The sequence below is a fragment of the Atta cephalotes genome (assembly GCF_000143395.1).
Source record: "Atta cephalotes unplaced genomic scaffold scaffold00012, whole genome shotgun sequence".
Taxonomy (NCBI): Eukaryota; Metazoa; Arthropoda; class Insecta; order Hymenoptera; family Formicidae; genus Atta; species Atta cephalotes.
The window spans coordinates 5718437-5725621 of NW_012130076.1; positions in this window are offsets into that span (position 1 = coordinate 5718437).

The window sequence follows — 7185 nt, forward strand, 5'->3', positions numbered from 1 at the left end:
TTCTCTCTCTCTCTCTCTCTCTCTCTCTCTCTCTCTCTCTCTCTCTCACACACACACACTTGTTAAGAAAAATCAAGTTGTTAGATGAACGCAGAAGAGCTCGAGTGGTCCCAGTAAATTATAAGATCTTTTCAAAGTGATATTATCTTATAGTGATATTACTCTACTTAATTCAAACTAGAAGCATACGATTTAATCTCAGAAACGTGTAAGCGTGTAATAAATCCATCTCAGACGTTTGAATGTTTTCGAAGACGTTTTTATTTGCGAATGTCTCTCATTAGAGTAAATTCGTCTCTACATGGATTTTTCCGCGATCGGATTCATTTTCATTCGTGCTCCGTGCGCGCTCGACGGAGGACATTCTTATCTCGGGTACAAGAGATATCGACACGGCGTGTCTCTGTCCGCGACATCGTTCGCCTCTCGTAATTCTTCCAAAAGCTTTCCCTTCCATTTCCCTCGGTGGGTAACCTATCTTCCCAATTTGTCAGTAAGAGACGAGAGAGAGATCGCAGTACGCTCAGCGACAGCCTTACAATTCCCTTTTCTTTCTCCCATTCTTACGAATTATCTCACAATTGACGCAGTTAAACAAGAAATCATGATCGAGTCAATTTTCTGATTGTAAATAATTTTGATGATTCTTTGAAATAAAAAGTTTTGTGAGTTCTTAATAATAAGTTCTTAAGAAGTGCTGTTAAATATTAAAGGAGCAATGATAATAAATTCTCGAGTTAAATAATATTATTTTTAACTTTTATGTGTCAATGCAAATAGATATCGATCCATCTCTGAATAATTTCAAGATAAACGATCACAATAATGTATATCCTTATTAAATAATAAACTAAATTTGAGTTAAATTTAATATATTTTTTTAGTTAAATTGTTAACTCCATTATTTTAATTAAATTAACAACAAGTACCAGTAGCAACTTATAAAAATGGGTCCAAATAATTCAAGTAATAAAAATATGGTTACAAATAATTTAAATTATAATTTGGCATTAGGAATTTAAGTACGTATATTGCAACATAAAAATTAGTTAGTATCTATACGTACGAAATCTTATCTTATTCTTTGATTTACATCTAATTACATTATGTAAATCAGAAATACTTGTTTGTGTCTTCTTAACAATTAATGAAACTAGGTTGGACTTGTATTTAACTGAAATCAATTGCTATCCCTTATTTCCCGTATAATACAACGCTGGATTTCGTATAACTAACATATTCTGACGTATTAATATTGCAATCACGGAGAAGAACAATAGCCGACTCAACTGTTCGATCCACCAACGGACTTTGTCAACAATTGCGTTTAATAATTAAATTAGATCCAATCGATATAGACAGACCCGCAGTTACAGTTTTATTCGATTGACAGGATAAAGTTCATCGTGTATCGCTTTGTTGCCGTCGCTTTGTCTCACTATCGCCTAAGTAGATTAAACATTAAACAGCCAACTAGATACCAAAGGTCTTTCGGCAATGTGCAGCCCAATATCAAGTGTCACGCGTCTGATTAAAACTTTCATGAGCCTACATATAGCGCCGACGTATAAGTACTTTCACATATTCATGAAGTTTCAAGTCGAACTAGGTTCTAGGATATTTCCAGCCTCCGCCCATGGTTTGTATGCAAACGCTAACCGCTCGCGGCCGACGAACTTGTTCCCGTAAAAAAATCACCAGGTTTCGCGGACGGATGGCAGAGCGACCTATTTCACGTGCGCATGGTCACTCCGATGCAAATTGCCTTAACCCGCTTAAAAGCACGTTATTGGCACTGGATGTCGTCAGTGTCATGGCCCGCAGGGCAATCGCGTTGTCAAATATATGGATGGGATACAAATACCTGCAAGAGATACAAATATATGAATACAATAACGTATGTCTTGAACGCTAGTGAAACTAATTAAATAATTTCAATTTTATTTTATGTCGCAAGAATCGACAATGAAAAATTATTTTGATTTTACAATAAATGTAAAAGAGAAATATATTTTTTAGGTTATCAAAATCGTTCTTGGTTCGATTCATGGCCATGTCAGCATGTAACTGCTCAATAATATATTAGTGCAACAATCTATCTTGTTATCTTGTCTACCTTCAATATTGTTTTCTACTGAACGTGTTTTTGTCTTGAAATATTTCCTTGATTTTAGATATGATATGATAAAGCAAACATGATTTTGAGGAATAATTATACGATGATAAAGAATAATATCATGAACTTTGATCATCTAGCTTAACATGATATAAAGATAAAGAATATAACATGGTTAAATATGTCCAAAGGAAATCATGTCTCAAGGCCTATAAAGCCTATTATATTTACTGAAAAGATAAGATGGTCATTAAACATATCCGTGTATAACTGATAACATATTAAGTCAATAAAATAATTACTGTTGTAATAATGGACAATTATGTTATATACAATATATCATTAATAATTACATTAATTATAGTCATCATATTAGTATGAAAATTATCTTGTGCATATAATTAATTGAGACGTAAAAGTATAGATGTACATTATGTTATAAAGCAGTTATAAATTAAATAATTACAAGAAAATTTTTTTTTGAAAATATTTGAATCAAAATATTTATTTAGGTTATTTTGACGTAATATATACCTACTATTTACTCTCACTCGAGCTTATTGTAAGATAATATTAATTTCATTTTTATATAAAACCCTTAAACAAAATCTTAAATAAATGAGTTTGGTATTCTCTCGTTATTACTTGTATTGTAATTAATATTGTTATCAATAATTATAGTATTGCCATGATGAAATATTTCGCTATTTACATGAAGGTTTTATTAACGCTTTAATTATTAGATTCTTTGCATCTTTATTAATTATTCGCCACCATTGCTGATTGCACACATAAATATTATTTCAATTATTTATATACATTTCCTTCGCGTGCAACAGAAATGCTAAATTGTTCATTAGTTACGAGCGTAATTACAACAAAAGTCGATTATATATTGCATTAATAATATCATAATTTTTATCACAACGTTTATGCATTGATCACGTGATTAGATAAATTGCATCAATTGACGTATTGGAAAGATTATGTGTTAATGTAGAAGAAACGATTTCCATGAAATGCAATAAAAGCAAACAAAAGCAAACAGTAATTTAAAAGAAGCAATATATCATTAAGATAAACAGACGTTAAAGTAGACTACAAAGAGATATATATACGTAAGAATGCATACGACGCAACTTTTCCATGAAAATGCATAAAGTCTGCGTTGAGGAATTATAATCTCCGTAAAGTCTACTGCGGTTCGTCGACTAGAAAATAATTCTGAAAGAGTATAATTACTGTCGGGTCAGTAAAACTTTATCATTTTTCTCTTTGCCATTCTGAGCGCGCGCGGGTGCTCTACGGTGTTTTCTTTCGATAAAGCTCAAGAAAAGACAGAGGAAAGTTGAAGATAAGTACGAAAACACTTGGATCTTAACGAAGCTGCTACTGTCATATGGACTTATCTCTATAATTTTCTAGCCGCAAAAGTATTTGTCATCTTATATTATTATTCAAGATGATTGATAAATAATTTAATTTATATTTATAGCAGAAAATATTTATAGCGATCAGTCATTGTCACGTATCATATCAGGGATCGGAATCGCCTGCGCAACGTCCGATAATTATCTTTATCAACTTTTTTTCGACTCTCTCGACAATTTCGTGCACGCGATAAGAGTTTTAACGCGCGTGATGCTGCAACTTTGTATCTGTATCGATTGAAACGTGAGCGAAGCTCGTTATGTACCTAACGGCAGCTCATACGCTTTATCTTTTAATTGAATCTTGGCTGTTTACTGCGCCTGATTTATTCGCGTGTATGCGAAAGAATGAAAGCCGAGACGAGTCATCGAGTTTCCACCAGCCGTCACCGTGATATTTTGCAATCATCATCAGTTGTTTATTCGCGTCGACTATAGCATATTTTCCACAAATTATTCCGCGATAGCGCACGCTACATTTATGCCATGTTCGTCATCGTTGTGTATTCTCAGCGATCACTCTTCTTTAAATACACACGAACGTTGTACTTATTTATCAAATATATCCTTTGATCGAACGTCTGACCGCGAGCGTAATTTTGATGTCGGGACACGGGCCCACAATAATTTCGTCTTTGTCGTTAAATGATGTTCCGTTTGTTGTGCGAGGTTACTTTGTGTACAGCCAGTTTTGTTTAACATGGTTGACGTGGTTAATTTCCACCATTGAGTATTTTGAGCATCAGTACCACAATGTAACAACGGCACGATTGCTCTGTCAAAACTATCAGAGATAACAACCCAATTTTCCCCAATTCATCGGCGTTATAACACACACAATGCGTTTTCCTTCCTTTCATCTGCGAATTAATTAAGTTAAACTTTATTTTCATAATGTAAGCGATTTAAAATGTACGAAATTTCGCAAATTAAAGGCTGCTTTAGAACTGCAAATGAAAAACAAAATATTGCTCTTCAATTAATTTCAAATGAATTTTAACGGAATCTTAATTAAAGCAGATTACAAGTTTTTCTTACGAAAATATTTGAATGTGAACATTGAAAAGCTGTATAAAAAACGACATCCGATCAAATTTTCCCGAGAGAAAATTACCTCACCGAGTTCGTTAGAGAGAATAAAGTTTTACTATTATAAGGACTTTGTGGGACACTACATAATTTCTAGTCAAGACTCAAAGAGCTTAATCGGCGCGCACGTTTCACGAACGACGCGCCCTTTCGCTGTTATCTACCACACCTCCACGATTATTCGTGCATATTCGCGGCCGTATAACTCGTTTCGACAGGTTGCGCAGTATTTGTGTACTATTCGACAAAACTCACCCATGAGAAAGTTTTGACAAGCAGGTGGATAGTGCGGCCTAGTTTATTTTCCAGGTATACCACAGGGAATGGACGTTACTCGCTACATGATTTTCTCTCCGAAACGAACAATACATCGGCGACCTACCATCGCCTGTTACTATTAACGATGTGTCTCGATTCTTTCGATGGCGTATTATTTCTTGCAGTATCTGCAGAGAGTGCATTTTTAGTGTAAACGAAAAAGAATGACAAATCTTTCGTCATGTTCGATTCAAGTGGTCCCATCTGGTATCGTCTGTTTCACGATAAAGTGGAAAATCTAGAAAGATATAGAAATGTAGGGTGTTATTACTTTATTCACATGATATACACATTTCTGCCGAGAAATATTTAAGATCAGCCAATTAAAAATCTTTGTTGTTACAGCAAAAATTTTAATAATTACATGCTTTAATTTTCAACAAGTTTCGATAAAAACAAGAGCATAAATGTTCAATTTATACAATATATACATATGTATTTGAGAAGCTTTTTACCTGCATCAATGTGTCTTTATGGATTGACTAATTACTCACAGGAAAAGATATTGCGCGTGACAATTAAGTAAATTATAGAGCATAGAATTGATTGCCAAAACGCGAATTGACATTGTAAATTGTGATACGTATAAATTTTGTATTGTCACAAAAGCTTTCACAGAGATGTACGTCGTGCAATATCATCGTCGAATTATTATACAAAAATGACGCTGCCATTGTAAATTTGTGCCGCTGTGAATATATTGTCAGTGTGTTCCGGAAGCTTTTGAAAGAGGACGTACTATTTCCGATGTACTGCGGCATGTCCCAGGGTTATGGAGATTGACGGGTGATATTAATTCGGTCACATTTTTAGTCACGATACAACAAGGCACAGCATGGCACGATCTTTAAAAGGACCGAAAGTCGCACGCGAAAAATCGATGCTGAAATGCGGCAGAGTGCGGAGCGCATCCGGGTCGTGATAGAAACTACATAAAGGAGAAACGACGTGACGAACTTACGGTACAACTTTCAGATATTTATCGGGACGAATGCATCGGCGGGATGCAATCACTTCACTGCAAGAGTTATAGGATCGATATCTTGCCGTCTTATGCAATTTTGAATTATGCCTCTATTTACGTTCGCATATTATACACGCTTTATACAGCGTGCGTTTACGATATCACGCTTACTCGAAGAAAGATTATACTTCGGCTTTGCTATGTACCAGATATCGTATGTGTAGTAGTTCAGCCCCGAAGATTATACGCTCTTAAAAGCTCGCGATATTTTTCACATCGTCCATTAATCGCCTCAGCGATTTGCACACGTTATCTAAGCGAAGACTTTTCAAAAGTCTCATGCGGATAAAAATTCTTTTAAAGGATAACAATATGAATGAATAATATTTTAACTATTTATAATATTTATAATTTATAATATTTACTTTATAATTTATAATATTTACCTTTCTTTAATTTCAGAATAATATTTTATCTCTATGCGTTTTATCTTCGAAGAAAGTATCTATAGTGTTAATGTGTGTATGAAATATTGAAAAACTACTTTTGTTAAAATTGTGCAGGTAGATATAAATTCATTAAACAATTTGTTTAAAATATTCGTTTAATTGCTGCGAAATATCCTTCTTAGGATAGAAAATATGTGAAATTCTGTGAAATAAAAGGTGCTCTTTTCGACGGCCGTTCTCACTATCCGTGTTTGTCGCGGTTTTGCGGTGACAAGAAAAACCGACGAAAAAGCTTACTCACGATGAGAGGGAGAAAGAATGAAAGGACGGAAACTGGGGAGACTGTAATACCTTTTCTCAAAATGAGAAACGTTGGCATCGTCCGCGCGCATTGTCATTAAACTTGAAGGTAAAAGAAGATTATTCCGGATACACATTTGTAGAACATGCGTTTCCCGCGGGGTCTGCGACCTAAATTTTTACGTCCACGTGAAATTAGAATGTTCAGATTCAACATCAATCGATACACTCTCGATCAGATTCCGAGAATTCCGCAGTGGGAATTTTCATCCAGAGATCAGAGACGAAAACGTTGTCGTTACTATTTATATGTGTGTGTGCGTGTGTGCGTGTGTGTGTGTGTGTGTGTGTGTGTGTGTGTGTGTGTGTGTGTGTGTGTGTGTGTGTGTGTGTGTGTGTGTGTGTGTGTGTGTGTGTGTGTGTGTGTGTGTGTGTGTGTGTGTGTGTGTGTGTGTGTGTGTGTGTGTGTGTGTGTGTGTGTGTGTGTGTGTGTGTGTGTGTGTGTGTGTGTGTGTGTGT